This window comes from Emydura macquarii, unplaced genomic scaffold (genome assembly GCF_026122565.2).
Source record: "Emydura macquarii macquarii isolate MOO-44397 ecotype Brisbane River unplaced genomic scaffold, CSIRO-AGI_Emac_v2 contig_2369, whole genome shotgun sequence".
NCBI classification, from domain to species: Eukaryota; Metazoa; Chordata; order Testudines; family Chelidae; genus Emydura; species Emydura macquarii.
Window position 1 is genome coordinate 2,092,761 of NW_027132506.1, and position 14,220 is coordinate 2,106,980.

Here is a 14,220-nt window from a genome sequence, read left to right on the forward strand (position 1 = left end):
GGTGGGAAGATACAGTACTGCAGTGCATATGCATGCACTGTGCACCCCTCTGCAGGGAAGAACCTGTCAATCTGGGAAATCTTCTGCTGACTGGCTGCTTCTCCCCAATTTCCCACTTGCTGGGGAAGAGCAACCAGTGAGGGCTGGCACATGTGCTAAGGGGCAGTAGCTTCTCGCTGGCTTTTCTTCCCACTTTGATCTGTAGCAGAGGGCATGGAATGAGGCTGGCTGGGCAAATCATGGGAAAAACAATCTAGTGAAAAATTACAATATATTGAGGTTTCCATTTTCTGGGGGTCAAATGGGACCACTTTATGAAATATACGTTTAAAAATACCAATTTTGGGAAATGTCAAATTTGTATTTTTGAGGTTGCAAATTTTCACTTCTTTCCTACTTTTCCCCTTTTTTAGCCAGAGTGCAACAGAATGAATGATATACAGAGTGCAGAATGAAAGATATACAAGGTGTCTTTGCCTTTTTCCTTCTGCCAATCTCATTTTCCAAAACCTCCTCAACTCTGGGAAGTGAGAGTGGCAGAATCCGTTTCACTTTTGCTGTCCTATAATTCTTCCAAAGTTGAGGAAGTTTTGGAAAGCGAGAGCAGCAAAAGGGAAAACGGAAAAGCCTAAACAAAACCCTGGGCATCTTCTGTCATGTTCTGTGGCAAAATAGCAAAAAAAGGGAAGAAGAAAAAGGGGCAGGGGGGGAATCAATTTCAAAATTAAATTTGGCACTTTTCATTTTGACACACAAAGGACAGTTTTTAAAACAGCATATTTTGCAAGAGATTTTTAAAAAGTTTCCAACCAAAAATGTCACCCAGCTCGAGGTGGACGTGATACATTTAGATAACGGCCAAAGACATTGCAGGGGATTGCTAGATCTGCCCTGTGGTTATTCTCAGAATCAGCCGAGGTGCACAGTTAAGTCATTACATTAGCTTCTCCCTAAAGTAATATCAGGCAACATGTATGTAGCTCCCGGGAAGGGGTTGGTGTTGCAGAATGTTGTCAGTGCTGTTGCTGCGTACTGGCTGGACTGCGTCCACAAAGACTCCCTCGTCTAGCTGAGCTTGCTAGTGGGATCGCTCCTCTGTCTCATCGCGTTTTGGCAGCTGCCACTCAAAAAGATCGACTTGTGTGACACGGGCTTGCAGTGGCGCAGGGGCGTGCATGGCTGTGCTGACTGCGTGGCCCTGGCTGGTTGGATTGCAGCATTCGATTTGACTGCTGTCATATTAAATATCCCATGCTTCAGTGTCTTTACTGGCAGACGGGTTTCAGGCCTCTCGCTTTTTTTTTTTTTTTTTTTTTTTTTAACCTCTTCCCTAGGTCAGAAAACGTGGATTACACTCTTCCAAGCGGCATGCTAATGACGCATGCACTGTTGACTTGCACAACCTGTGCATGGAATTGTGACATGAGGGGGGTTAAAAACCCTGGACGGGAGTCTTATCTCTTGCAAATGGGCACTTCCCACAAATGGTGCCAGTGGCTCAGATCTTCCTTTGTCACCTGCCCTGAACTTCCAAAAGCTCAGGCAAGGCTGACCTTTAGTCCTTCAGGGAATCACCAGTTCGTTAGTTACCTCCGCACACTGCGTTTCGGAATTAACGACGAGTGCGGCTGTTCTGCCGAAGAGAAGCAAAGCAAGACCAGCAGTAACAGGAGAAGTGCTATCGTGTGACAGCAACTCACTGAATATTTAACATCTTACTACTTGGGTGTATTATGGACAGGCTGGCTCCGTGGTTAAGGCTCAGATGAGTTTTGTGCCCCCAGAGCAGAGGTTCTTCTTCTTTATGAGACACACAAGGAGCACTGCGCCTCCACTCAGACCTGCAGCCCTTCTCCTTTGGGCACAGAATGGATTCTGAAAACTGGAGCCAATCCACTGATGAGTTTCTGAATTAAAACTCATCTTAAAAATGGGTCTTCTGAAGAAATTTGGCTCCCTGACTCAGCTCTTGTGTCCCTAATAGATCTCTGCTTTCAACATGAAAATTAGCCCAGGGCAGATCCTGAACCGTCTGGGCGCAAGGGGTGCATGTGCAAATAGCACTTTTCAGACACTTATAACATGGACCAATCTGGGTGAATTTCACCACGGATGGAAAAAGCACCTCTTTGACACCAGCACCATCCCCCTGCTAAATATGGAATTCTGGCTCTAACGCAGAGGGGTCCTACAGCTCTTCAGAGAAACAGTTGGAAAAAAACAGTTTCATTTCCCCTAACTGCATTCTCAAACACATTTTTCAGATAGAGACAGAGTCCTGGCATGGAACATTTCAGCCCAAATATGTAATATTGGCAAAGCCATACACCACTGAAAACAGGGGCTGGGAATGAGCAGCGTCAAGCAACCTTAACTACAGGTGCTGTTAGCAGCTTTGCCTGTAATTGATCGTTCTGTGCACACCTTCCAGCTTTTGCAACCAACGAGGGGTCCTACAGAAAACAGCCACCTTCGTTTTAGTCCGAGGTCCTTCCTGTGCACTGAGTAAGATTAGGGATCCTCTGGAAAAAATGCCATGTGAGCATGTAAATAAACACTGTGCCATAATGCACACGCATGGGGAGGTGGGTGAATTAAGGTTGGCTGAGCCATCTTATGTCTGGCATTTCCTAACTTTGTAGTGCTTGACTCTGCAACCTGCGATTGCAGCCACGTTGTATATCAGGGGTCGTTGATCGGTGGACTGTGGGGCAGATCTGTTCCACCAGATGCTTTTGAGTGGACCGCAAAGGTTCAACGGGCTGGAGCTCTGCAGAGCCGTGCCTGCTCACCAGTGCAGGCTCCCCCCTGGCAGGGGATGGGCAGCTTGGCCAGGCTGCGGGGCGCAGTGTGTCCCCAGGTGGCTGTTTGTGCAGCCGCAGCCCCACCAGTTCCATCCTCCGCCAGCTGGCAGCAGCGCAGGGATGGGGCAAGCAGGCCATGTGGGCAAACAAGCAGGTGCTGGTGTCAGGGCTCAGTGAGTGGGGTGGCGGGAGCCTCTCCGGGTGGGGAGCTCGGGGTGGGGGGAGCTGGGCTGCCCGGCCCACTGGGTAAGTGGAGCTGCCAAGTGCCTCTCAGCTGGGCCGCCTGCCCTCTCAGAGCCCAGCCAGGAGGGATGACGTGGCCAGGTCCTGGCTTCCCGCCCTGGGAAGGGGCAGACGCCCACAAGCAAGTGCTGACTGACGGGCTGGCACTGTGTCCCAGGCCTGCACCAGCTGCCCTGCCGCAGTGACAGAGCAACACTGCCCCCACCTTGAGTGCAAAGCTGCAGATACCCCTCCAGATGCCCCTTCTCTGTACACACACACACTCCTCCAGCACCCCACAGCCCAGGCAGCGTCTTCTTCTGGGGAACTTGAAACATGGTAATCCTAAAATGAGAGGGGCACAATCAGGAAGGGGGGGTTATATGCCTGCAATCATTTTACTTGACAAAACCAAAGCTAATGCTCTTTGTAAACCCAAAACAAATTCAAAACGAAAACCAGTTGTCTGAAAGTGTTTTAATGCTACCATTGGCATCTATCTGACATTTTATCTATGTACTTTCTCACAGTTTCAGAGGTCATTTATTACATCTTTCTTGGAGGTTATTTATACGCTACACAGTTGTCTGATTTTATTTTTCATTTAATGAACTAAAAATATAAGCCATAGGCCCTGGCTATATTACACAGCCCTGTCTAGGTTGGTTGAACAGGGGCATTTGTGGTGTGAACAATGTTTCACTGGAATCTGGACCATGACCAGACTTTGACCACGAAATTTGGTCCTTGACAAAATATAATTGACTACCGTGTTGTATATAACATGCACATACAGTGGTTGCAATGTCAAAATCAGCATGTACCACCGTTTCCACAATCATTTCCTGTTCTGCGCATGGGGAGAATCTGTGGGAACGTACATGCTGCTGTTGGAAATGCTGACTTGTTACTAGTGATCCCTGGATATATTAATTTAACTACTGACCACCAGGGCAGCGCTGAATAGGAATTAAGCTAAAGTCAATGCTCTGATGATCTTACAATCGAGGGGCGTCCGCAGATCCTTACTCCCACTAATAGACCCATTGATTTAAATAGGACTAATCCTATGCATTCTCTAGCTAGGCTTCCCGCCACCAAGAATTCTAGCAAGTGAATTTGGTTCCCACTATATTTAGAGCTTCAGTTTAGATTAGAAGAATCAAAATAGACCCGGGACACTTAATCCAGTTGTTTCTGAGGTACGGTTCCCGGGGTTTTGGGCACGTGCCCGTTTGGAATTATAATCTGCAGAGGGGATTTTATGAGCAACCGGATTTTTTTTTTTAAAAGGCTGAATTTCTCCTATATAATCCAGCACAAGGGAGAGTTTATTAGGGAAGAGAAATGCCTGATCTTAAAATTTGTGGCACGAAAGCTCCTGGAAAGTCATTCTGTAAAGCAGGAGAGAGGCAGCTTTGCTCGTGTATGGCAAAGAGAGCCTGGCGAGAGCCAGGAATGAAATAAGATGAGCTGGGCTGGTGGTGTTGAGCAGAGATCTACCCTGGCTGTCCCTCTTTAATCCTGCTGTGTGTGTGTGTACATGCTTTCCCTCCCTTCAAGCCCTGGAAAAGAGGGGTCGATGGTGACGCTGGCCCAGCAGCCACAGAGATTGGAAGCAGCAACGGGGGCGGGTCTGGGCTGCTTTAATCCTTGCCTCCATTGGGATTACTGGCTAACAGGGTCCTGTAATCTGCAGGGCAGCCTGTGGGCGCGCAGAAATATCTCCAAGCAGAGGAAATCGGCAAGCTTCGACCGCTTTCACCAGCGCAGAACAGAGCGGCCAGTGTTTGGGGGCACAGAGGGGAAAAGCAGGTAAGAGCCAGTAAACTCGTCCTCTGCTCTCTCTCTGCAGTGCCATTTGCTGTGTTTTTCTTTTTCTTCCCCCCCCCTTTAAATTGCTTATTATAAACCTGCTTTATAATTTTTTTAAAAAAGTGTGCAAGACCCTTGCATTTCTGAGCCACGCTAAAACTGTAAGAACTCTTCCAACCAAGCCAGGCTAATCCCTCCTAATCTATTTCCGCTGTTCTAATCTAACTTGTCCTGGTTTAAATACTGCCTCTTTTTCTACTCTCAATAATACCGGCGTGGGATGGGGTTAGAGCTTTTGACGTATGTGCAGGGGGGTTAGGAATAGGATACATGCCAAACATTTATATTTATGCACTATGTGAAAGGCAAATTGTAATTCCAGGGCACCTATCTTTATCTTTCACTCCCTCTTCCCCGAACCCCCCATTCTTTGTTTTGCTTTTTGCCTCTTCTGTAGTCTCTCTCTGGCTTTCTTCTAAAACTCTTTTATATTCCTGATGCTTTTATTGCCAGGGTCAACAGCCCCATAATATTATAAATGCTTTAACTGCCTTTCCTCACTTGCAAAAAGACAGCTGCAGCACTATATAACAAGTACTATAATCCACCATGTGCTCCTCTTAACAAGCAGACCCTATCCTTCTCCCCTTATAAGTCCTCAGTGTTGTGAAATATACAAACCAATGCATGTGGGACAAACCTGGAGCTATGGCGAAGTTTACAAGAGCTGGAGTTCTGGTGCCAGGCTTAGTTTTGTTTGTTTGTTTGTTTGTTTCACTCCCAGGGTCTCAAATCCTCATGAGATCTCTAAAACCGTGTGAAGGATCAGAAAGGATGCGGGGCTAAGCCTTGTTTGCCACATTGGAACGTAGTGCCCTGACTTTGGGCAAAATCTTGGAAAGTGCCTTATATTGTGCTAGCAGGCTGCATCAGGGGGGCCAGCTGTTGTCTGTTGATCGCTGTGTTGTGTGCATTTTACAGAAAAAACTTTTTCCCCACTTTAATTTTTAATTGGGCATGGGAGTGACACATCTCCTAGTTCTGGAAACTCTTGCAGCACAGATCAGGTGTCGGGATCTTCTTGTTGCGCTGGGCTGGGCTCAGCGCCCTACTTGAGAACACCGTGGTGCTGGGAGCGAAAGAGGGTCTTGTGCATTCAATCCCACCCGCTGCCTGTCGCTTGGGGGCTGTCTGCAATCGGGGCACTGGGGTGTTGCCATCAGGACTCTGGGCTGGTTTGGAGGGGATTGGCGTGCGGAGCAGGCTGTTATATAATTTGCCCTGACTGCTATTTTGCTATGGAAGCTGGCTCTGCACGGGCGCTGTGGCCCAGGCTGTCTCTGGCTAGCAGGTGGGACGTGCCTGGATTTGCATTGCCCTGAGCAGGGTATTTATGTGCCTGGCCTGCTCAATGATTGTTCACATTTTCCAGCTGAACCCCTGATATGCAGCCAGCTCTGGGGTGAAGCAGCAGGCAACAGTTGAGGAAGGAAGGGTGATTTTGGCCAGAAATGCTGAGGCAAATTGCCTGCTCTTCAGAGAAGGACTGAGGGATCCCACACTGAGCAAAGAGGGCTTTGCCTGGTCTAAAATCCTTCCCCAAGTGTGGGGAATGGCATAGAGACCAGTGGGACTGGTCCTCCATCGCCTTCCCCCTCGGCTCAACGTGGGTGTGAGAAGCTCTCACGCTGATTTGGCAGCGTGGCACTCATCCCATTGGACGCCAGCAGGCTAGTGTGGCGACGTCTCACACCCATGTCACGCCCGCGTGAATGGCTGCGCCGGGGGAGGCCAACCCACGGCCAGGGCAAAGGGCCGGATCTAAAGCCCATGGTGGTCAGCTCCAGCACAGGCCCAAATGGCTGAGTCCGATCGTCCAAGACGCAGGCCTCTCGCTCTGGGGCGTGTGCATGTTTCACACCCCGGGGAGCAGCCCCCTTGGGTAGGGGGCTGTCAAATCTGCTCTGGAGCCAGGGTCACCTCGGTCCCCAGAAGAGGGGTTGGCCACACAAGAGAGGCAGATGTCTGGCCTGCTGGGCCAACGTCCTGTAAGGGGAGCCCACGCCAGAGCAAGGGCTAGGGCACAGGCCGTGTGTTCACAGGTCCCCTTGTTTCCGGTTGGAGACAATTAAAGCACCATGGCCCGGGAGGACGTCTAATGACTTGACTCAGCTCTTCTCACGGCACCTCTCATCTGAGCCTCTTGGGGCCTCCTGGCGCTCAATCGTGACTCCCCCGGCCCCTTGTGCTCGGCGTGGGCGGCCCCATCCTGAGAGGTGACGTGAGCAGCACAAGCGAGCCAGTGCCAGGCCAAAAGCAGAACAAAAACATCCTGCCCTAAGCATCGTCCCCTCCCAGAGCCAAGACAGGAACCCAGGAACCTGGACTCCCAGTGCTTGCTTCTCAGCCACAGACCCAGCTTGCCTGCCACAGCTGGGACTAGCACCCAGAATCCCAAGCACTAGACCCACTAACCACTAGACCCCACTCCCCTGTGACAGCTGGGGCTTTCTAGACCGGACATCTAGGTGCTCGATCCCTGCTTTAACCACGGGAGACACCAAATTGTCCTGTGACTATGCAGCCCTGGTCTCGGCCGTACGGAGCCTGAGATGTGTAGCGATGCCTTTGCTCCAGGCGGCCGTACCTTTCCCTGCTCCACCCCAGAGCTGCCGCAGGGGCTGCTGGCTGGTATGGCTGAAGGCAGCCGTTTCATGGCCAGAGATGGGATTTTAGAGCTGCTGGAGTATTTTGCCAAAGGTGTTTGGCAGAGCGTCCAGCACAGATCAGCCCCTCTCACCATGTGGCTGCCAGGCTGTCCTCAGACATTTTCTAGGAGGATTCCTTTTCTGACGAGGGGAGATGGGGCAGCCAAGCAGGGGATAGAGAAGTGGAGATCTGGGGGGCAGGAGGAAGCCTGGCAGAGGGGGGGGCAGATGCTGCCTTTGTTAGCAGTGACAGCCTGCGTGTTGCAGCTGTATCTACACCCGCCGGCTGCGGCTGCATCAAAGAGACAGGCTCCGCTGGGGACGTTCTTTGGTGGATTCGCCGGGAGTGAATCACTGGGACCCCTCGGTTTGTTTTCTCAGTAAACCATTCTCCAGGCCGAGATAGGTCTGGCGAGGTGGGGGGCTGGGGATCCGGCGCCCGCTCATTGAGGCCAGCCCTGGCACGCCGGGGGCCTGTGGGGCTTGGCTGCTGCACATGCGCCCCCTGCCGCACAGTGCTGCTGGCTCAGAGATTTGCTAACAGTTGGGTCCTTCCCCTTCACCCTGAAGTCTCCTTCACATTCCAACAGGAGCGTGTCAGTCGGGCACGGTTCCAAGGGAAGTGCCTAAATGCACCACTATTCTAACCCGCCCCTCCTGTGTTATCGGGTTGCTGAAAGGGCAACAGAATGGCAGCTATCAGGGATACTGGAATGAGACCTGGCCCCATGGTGCCCGGGGCTGTACACACACACGCAGAGATAGCTCTAGCCCCACCCAATGAAGTCTAACCAGGCAAAGGGTGGAAGGGGAAACTGAGGCACAGAAGGGTGCAGTCACCCAGTAGGGCAGTGGCAGAGCCAGGGGGAGTACCACATGTCTAGGACCGGTCATCCAGGGGCAGAAGGATGGTCTAGTGGTCAGGGCAGGTTCAGTTCTGGGCTTGGCTACAGACTTGGGCCTTGTCTCGGTTAGATGGAAGGCGGGGTGTTGGCTAATGCATGCTAGCCTAGACAAGGCGGTGGGCCTTTAGTATGTGTTCCACTGGTTAAATTAAAGTCCAGGCCTCCCCCGTGAACGGAAAGGACTGGCTGAGGTCACATCTAGGGGCTGATTTCTCTCCTGGCTTCCTCCAATGTTCTCCAGCAACATCTTCAAGAGAAAATGGCCCGGAGTTGGCAATGGCTGGGGCAGATCCAGGCCAGTCACGTGACACCCCAAGGCAGAACACGGCTCGCCTTGTCCACCGTGCAGCTCTGCTCCATCCAGCCCTGGTCCCACCGCCCCGGCGCTGCCCAGGCGTCAGCGGTGGGCTCGTTTCTCCAAACCCCGAGGAGAGTGTGCATCCAGCCTCAAACCCCGCAAAGGGACAGCGTGGGTCTTGGCCTCTGCTGCCCTGTTCTTTCATTTTCGTAGCTGCCAGGAGATCCCAGCCATGGCCCAGGCAGGTCCCCACTGCATCCCCTGTGGCGGGCTCCGTCCCTGCCTGCTCTGCAATGGGTTACCTTCCCTCATGGCCAGGCTCTGGCTAGTTGAAACTGACAATGGTATTAACAGCTGATGCAGGCTTCCTGGGTCTCTCCTTCCGCCTGCTCGGAGCATGTTCCCACTCCTCCTGGGCCCTGTTGGAGCATATGCCCGGGTACATAGCACATGTGGGAGGTTTCCCAGGACAGCATCTGCCAGCTGATGGCTCCTGCTTTTCAAGTGGCCCAGGGATGGCTGGGTGGGGAGTGGCTTTGGGGGTAGGCACCATGTGCCCCCCTGGAATTCCCTGGGCAGGGGGAGGAGGTGCTGGGATGGTCCCCGTTTATCCCAGGGGCTGTCTTTGCAGACCGCCTAAGAAGGAAGTCGCTATCTGTTCATCTTCCCCCAGCTCTCTCTCGCCCACCTTGCTCTGCCCACCCCATGGCTGCTGCGTGGCCCGGGGTCCCTCTCCTTCCTCCCCTCATCCTCACATGTCCAAGTCCCCCTCGCAGCTGGACCGCACCATTGACAAAGGCAGCTTCCTGCCAGTCCGGTACCACGCGGTGGAGTATTGACACTGGCGGATGCACAGCTGGGGGCTTGCCCTTAAAGCATAGAGGCCAGGGACCCAGGATGCCAGGGTTCAATTCCCCCTTTGCCACTTACTCACCATGTGATGGTGGGCCAACTGCTGTCCTGCTCTGTGCCTCAGTTTCCCTCTCTGTAACGTGGGATGATGGCTCTGACTTGCCGCCGGGGGCGCCTGGGTCAGGCCATTTGCTCGCCTCGACTTGTCTCCTGCCTTTGCCAATGGTCAAAGGCGGGTCCTTCGGGCAGGGGAGACAGAACAACCCTGCCCATAGCTTACCTGGCCGGTGCTGGGCATGGGGCGGAGGGCACGCTCCACTCAGACCCCTGTGGGAGAATGGGTTCTGGCACTGCAGCGTGACAGCGGGTTACCCCTTTCCTATCCCTGCAGACCGGCGAGGGAGGGGCTCTGAGGACTTGTCTCCCCTGGGAGATTGGGGCACCCACACTGCGCCGCCTTGGCCCCGAGCCAGCCCCCGAAGATCCCATTGCCTGGGGCAGGGTGTTAGGGTGAGGGCTAGGGCCTGCACCCATGGGGGTGTCTGGGCTGGCCCCGTTGCCCAGTCAGCAGCCACGCAGGCACGGCCCTGCTCGTCAGCGCGCCCTCAGTGACAATCCAGAGCAGCTGTGAGCAATTTCAGCGCTCCCCAGCCCCCCCTCCACCTCTCCCACTAGGCTTATGTTTCCTCCCAAAGGGCAGCTCAGGACATGGGAGTGAGGCCGTGCATCCAGCCACTCCCCGGGCGGGGGCCAGCCCGCGACCACGGCGCCTACCTTCGCACAAGCAGGGAGAGAGGCTGTGGCCTCGAAGGAGTTGACTATTAATCCTCCAGCGGGGAAGCCAGGCAGAGCCGTCCAGCCGCGAGCGCTGGAAGGGCTCAGACGGGAGCCGGCCAAGCCTGACTCCTGCTCTGAGCGGGAGGTGTTTGTGCTCAGCTGAATGGTGAGAATCTGAGCTCCCAAGGGAGCACTTGGGAGATACAGTTCGTATCAGAGTCTGTTCAAAATAGCATGAGCGGCAGTGCCATGGCGGGGTGAGAGCTGGGGGCTGGGAGTCAGGACTCCTGGGCTCTCTCCCCAGCTCTGGGGGGGAAGTGGGGTCTAGTGGTTAGAGCAGGGGGGGCTGGGAGTCAGGACTTCTGTGCTCTCTCCCCAGCTCTGGGGGGGAGTGGGGTCTAGTGGTTAGAGCCAGGGGCAGGGACTCAGGACTCCTGGGTTCTCTTCTCAGTTCTGGGAAGGGAGTGGGATCTAGTGGTTAGAGTGGGGTGTTAGGGGCTAGGGATCAGGACTTCTGGGTTCTCTTCCCCCCTCTGTTACCGGCTCCCTGTGAGACTTTGGACGTTGCAAACTCCTGTGGAGGCGAATGGGCCCAACCCTTTGGGCGGGCAGAGCTCGCCAGTGTTCGCCCCTATGGGCTTGGGGCCTTTCACTATGGAAGCTATTTGGGGCAGGGACTGCACCTTGGTGTGTGTCTCGCACGGAGCTGAGCTCACATCAGCGCTGATAGGCGGAGAAGCCCCTCCCCGCCATGCGTCTTAGTGGCATGGCTCCGTAGCTACCACCCAGCGATGGGGCAGGCGTGGGTCGGGGTGCGTGGGACGCACGTGAACTCTTCCTGGGAAGGGCACTGTCAGTCCAAGTGGCGTACGTGGGACGTGGTGATGAGTGCGTCTGTGTCCCCCACTGCACCTGCCACCAGGAGGAGCTGGCGCTGTCACGGCTCAAGATGCAGCAGCTTCTTTTTTCGGATCTGGAGACCCCCGGTTCTGTCCCCTGGGGCACTGGCCACGTTGGCGGCCATTGCGCAGAGGAAGGGCGGTGGCTGGGCAGGGCCTGAGGTGAGCTGGCTCTGGCCTGGACTCCAGTAGACCTGGGGCAAGCACCGGACTGGCTCAGTTGCCCGTCTGTGCACGGGGGAGCAGAGCACTGGCCTGCCTTAGGGGAGCCGTGCAGACGGGTGCGGGGAGCTGCCGAGGTGCTCAGAGAGGACGGCTGAGGGGCCTGTGTACGTGCCCAAGGTACAGATGGAGGTCGTTCCAACCCCAGTGGATAATAAGGGGGACGAATTTGTCTGTGCTGAACAGCTGTTTGCAGCTGGACCACCCGACTGTGCTTCTTACATGCCTAGTTTGGAGAACAAAGGTCTCCCCAAAACCTCCCCCCCCCCCTCCCCGATCACTCACCAAGGGCTGCGAGGAGCACGATCTTCCCAGCCCCAGCGGGTGAGCAGAGGGCAGAGACTGGAGCCTGCCCCGGAGCGGCAGCGGCTGTCTGAGGGTTCACACCAGGCCACGCAACCACAGAGAACAGCCCAAACGCTGGCAGGATGGTCCCGGCCGCAGGAAGGGCCTGGGAGCGTCGGGCCCCACCCGGGTGTGTGGCAGGAACATAGGACTCGGTGGCCTGGCTGACTCTGGAACCTGAGTCAGCCGTGGCAGCTGGGGAAAGGCTGGGATGGGGGCGTTCCTGGGGCTTTGCGTCGGGTGTGAGGATCCCTGCTCCGCAGTACTCAGTCTCAGCTAGCTGGAGAAGCTGGGGGGCCTGCAGCCAGCCCCTGCGGGAAAGGCCTGGCAATGCGCCAGGAGCCCCATGTGCTCCGGGCTCCAGACAGGAACTCAGCAGAGCTGGGTGGTGGCCCCAGTTCTGCCACGGTTTCCTGTGCGAGGTCAGGTCTCTCACTGGCATCGGTGTGCATCTGTGAAGGGAGTTATAATCCCCCTGGTCTCCCAGCCTTCAAAGCCCCGCGCGGCAGCAGGCGTGAGGGGCCCCGGATGCTGGTGGGGGGCTGCAGTGCTATGGTAATGAAATAAAAACCAAGGGACCCGGCGGGGAAGGGAGCTCTGTTGTGGGGAGGGCGTTATTGATAGAGGAGTCGGGCTGTGTGCACTGCTGTGGTAGGAGCCGGATCCCCCCAGCAAAGCGGCATTTACTCTCCTCCTCCTGCGGCGGGGCGCAGGTACCTTGCCCGTTCCCCCACGCCAGGTGGGCCCGTGGGTTCCCAGGGTGAGTGAGGGCTCCTTCCTGTTGGCCAGCAGGGGGCGGACTGTGGGTGGGGAAGGAATATTGGGGACGGGCTGTGAATCGCCCCGGAGCAGTTTGTGCCCAACGCCAGGCCCCACTAACGTCCTAGTCTGAGGAGGAACGTGGGGGCCAGACCTCAGCCGGGTCCCGTGCCCAGGACTGAATTGCACCCCCAGCACGAGGGTGGTGGCAGAGGGGAGCAACCGGAGCTGAAAAAACTCATGGGAAACAAGCGAAAGCTGCTGGGAGCCTCCGGTCCCGAGCAGCGCTGGGTCTCAGTGCTGCAGGGGTGCCGGTGGGGAGCTGGGAACGAGTGTCCCCGTGTCCGCAGGATCACGCAGGCGGGTCTCTGAACGGGTCCTCCAGCAAAGGGAGGCGCTAGGATGTGTTGATGCCGGACTGCATCCGTCTAAGCGGAGTGGAGCGCTCGGGAAGGCCGCGAGTGCCCTGTGTTTCCAGTCCTGGCTCCAGGGAGCTGTGATCACTTCCGGGCAAAGGGTGTTTGTGGCTGGAGCACTCGGGGCACACCAAGTGAGGGGCACCCCCACCGCTCCATCTCCCACGACACTCAGCCCCAGCGTGGCTCTCTCTGTGGTAGGGCTCTAATTTTGACAGCCGTGGGACTGAACGCGAACGGTTTTCTTTCGCTCCTCGCCTAAGAAGCTCCTGTGGCAGGGAGCAAATCGCCCTGGCTGATTCGGCACCCGCAGTACTGATCTTGCGCTGCTTTCATACCCTGGGACTTTCATTGCATTGACTCCTAATTCATACCGGAGCCAGCGCAGAATCAGCCTGAGTTTGTTGGCTGGGTCTAAGTAGGTGACGCCGCAGGCTGCCAGACTGTCTTGATTTTTATGGCACATCTTGTGATATTTGGTGTTTCTTTAAAGCCCCAGCTCCTGGAGTCCTGGGATTAGGTCAGGCTCTCAGCTGGCATTTTTATAAATCTGTAAGTTTCTGGCCTTCCTGGCTGTGGAGAAAAGCTTGAGAACGTGACCCCTGAAGGGGCAAAACCAGGAGATGAATGGAAAGGGCCCCAAACAGATTAAATCTTTAAATCTCCTGGTAACAGTGACTCGCCCGGACATCTAACAATCTTGCAGAGTGAAGGCTCTGATCAGTGTTTATGCCACTGCCCAGCTGGACTGTTCCTGAATCAGAGCCCTGCCCAGCTGTCCTGAGAGCGATGGGAAAACTTCCACTCACTGCACAGGGCCGTGGGAGCAGGGCTGGGGGCTCACTGCTGAGTTACAGGCAAGACCCAGGCTTAGGAGCTCTGCGGGGGCCGGGTGAGCTCTTAGCTATGGAGAGAACCAGCTAGTGATGATAATCCCTTGCATTGCTCTAGCACCTTCCCGGCACGGCACATCCCAAAGAGCCCCTCGCTCCTGGAGACCAGGATTACTGACCCACCACCGAAATGCAGCCACCTCTGGGCAGTGACCTGTCAGCTCCCTTGCAGCGCTCAGCAATGCTGCCCAGCAGTCTAGGAAGGGAAGGAGAAGCCTGGACCATGTGAAGGGGGCAGACAGGAATAGGCTAGAGCGGGTCTCGGTGAACACTGCTTTGGGGGGATCCTTGAACGGGCAGGGCTG

General features: G+C 55.2%; 1 protein-coding gene across 3 annotated transcripts in view; it reads left to right on the top strand.

The window, feature by feature from the left end:
• The window catches only part of SLC38A3 (solute carrier family 38 member 3), a 71,901-nt gene that overhangs the window by 12,163 nt on the left and 45,518 nt on the right, over nt 1-14,220 (top strand). Inside the window, exons 1-2 of one of the 3 annotated variants that reach the window (XM_067561212.1) lie at nt 2,447-2,505; nt 4,726-4,841. The gene's annotated coding sequence lies outside the window, so the exon portion shown is untranslated. Of the gene's footprint in view, nt 1-2,446; nt 2,506-4,711; nt 4,842-14,220 lie in introns of those variants that run through there. The other 2 variants (XM_067561213.1, XM_067561214.1) reach the window with 2 other exon arrangements.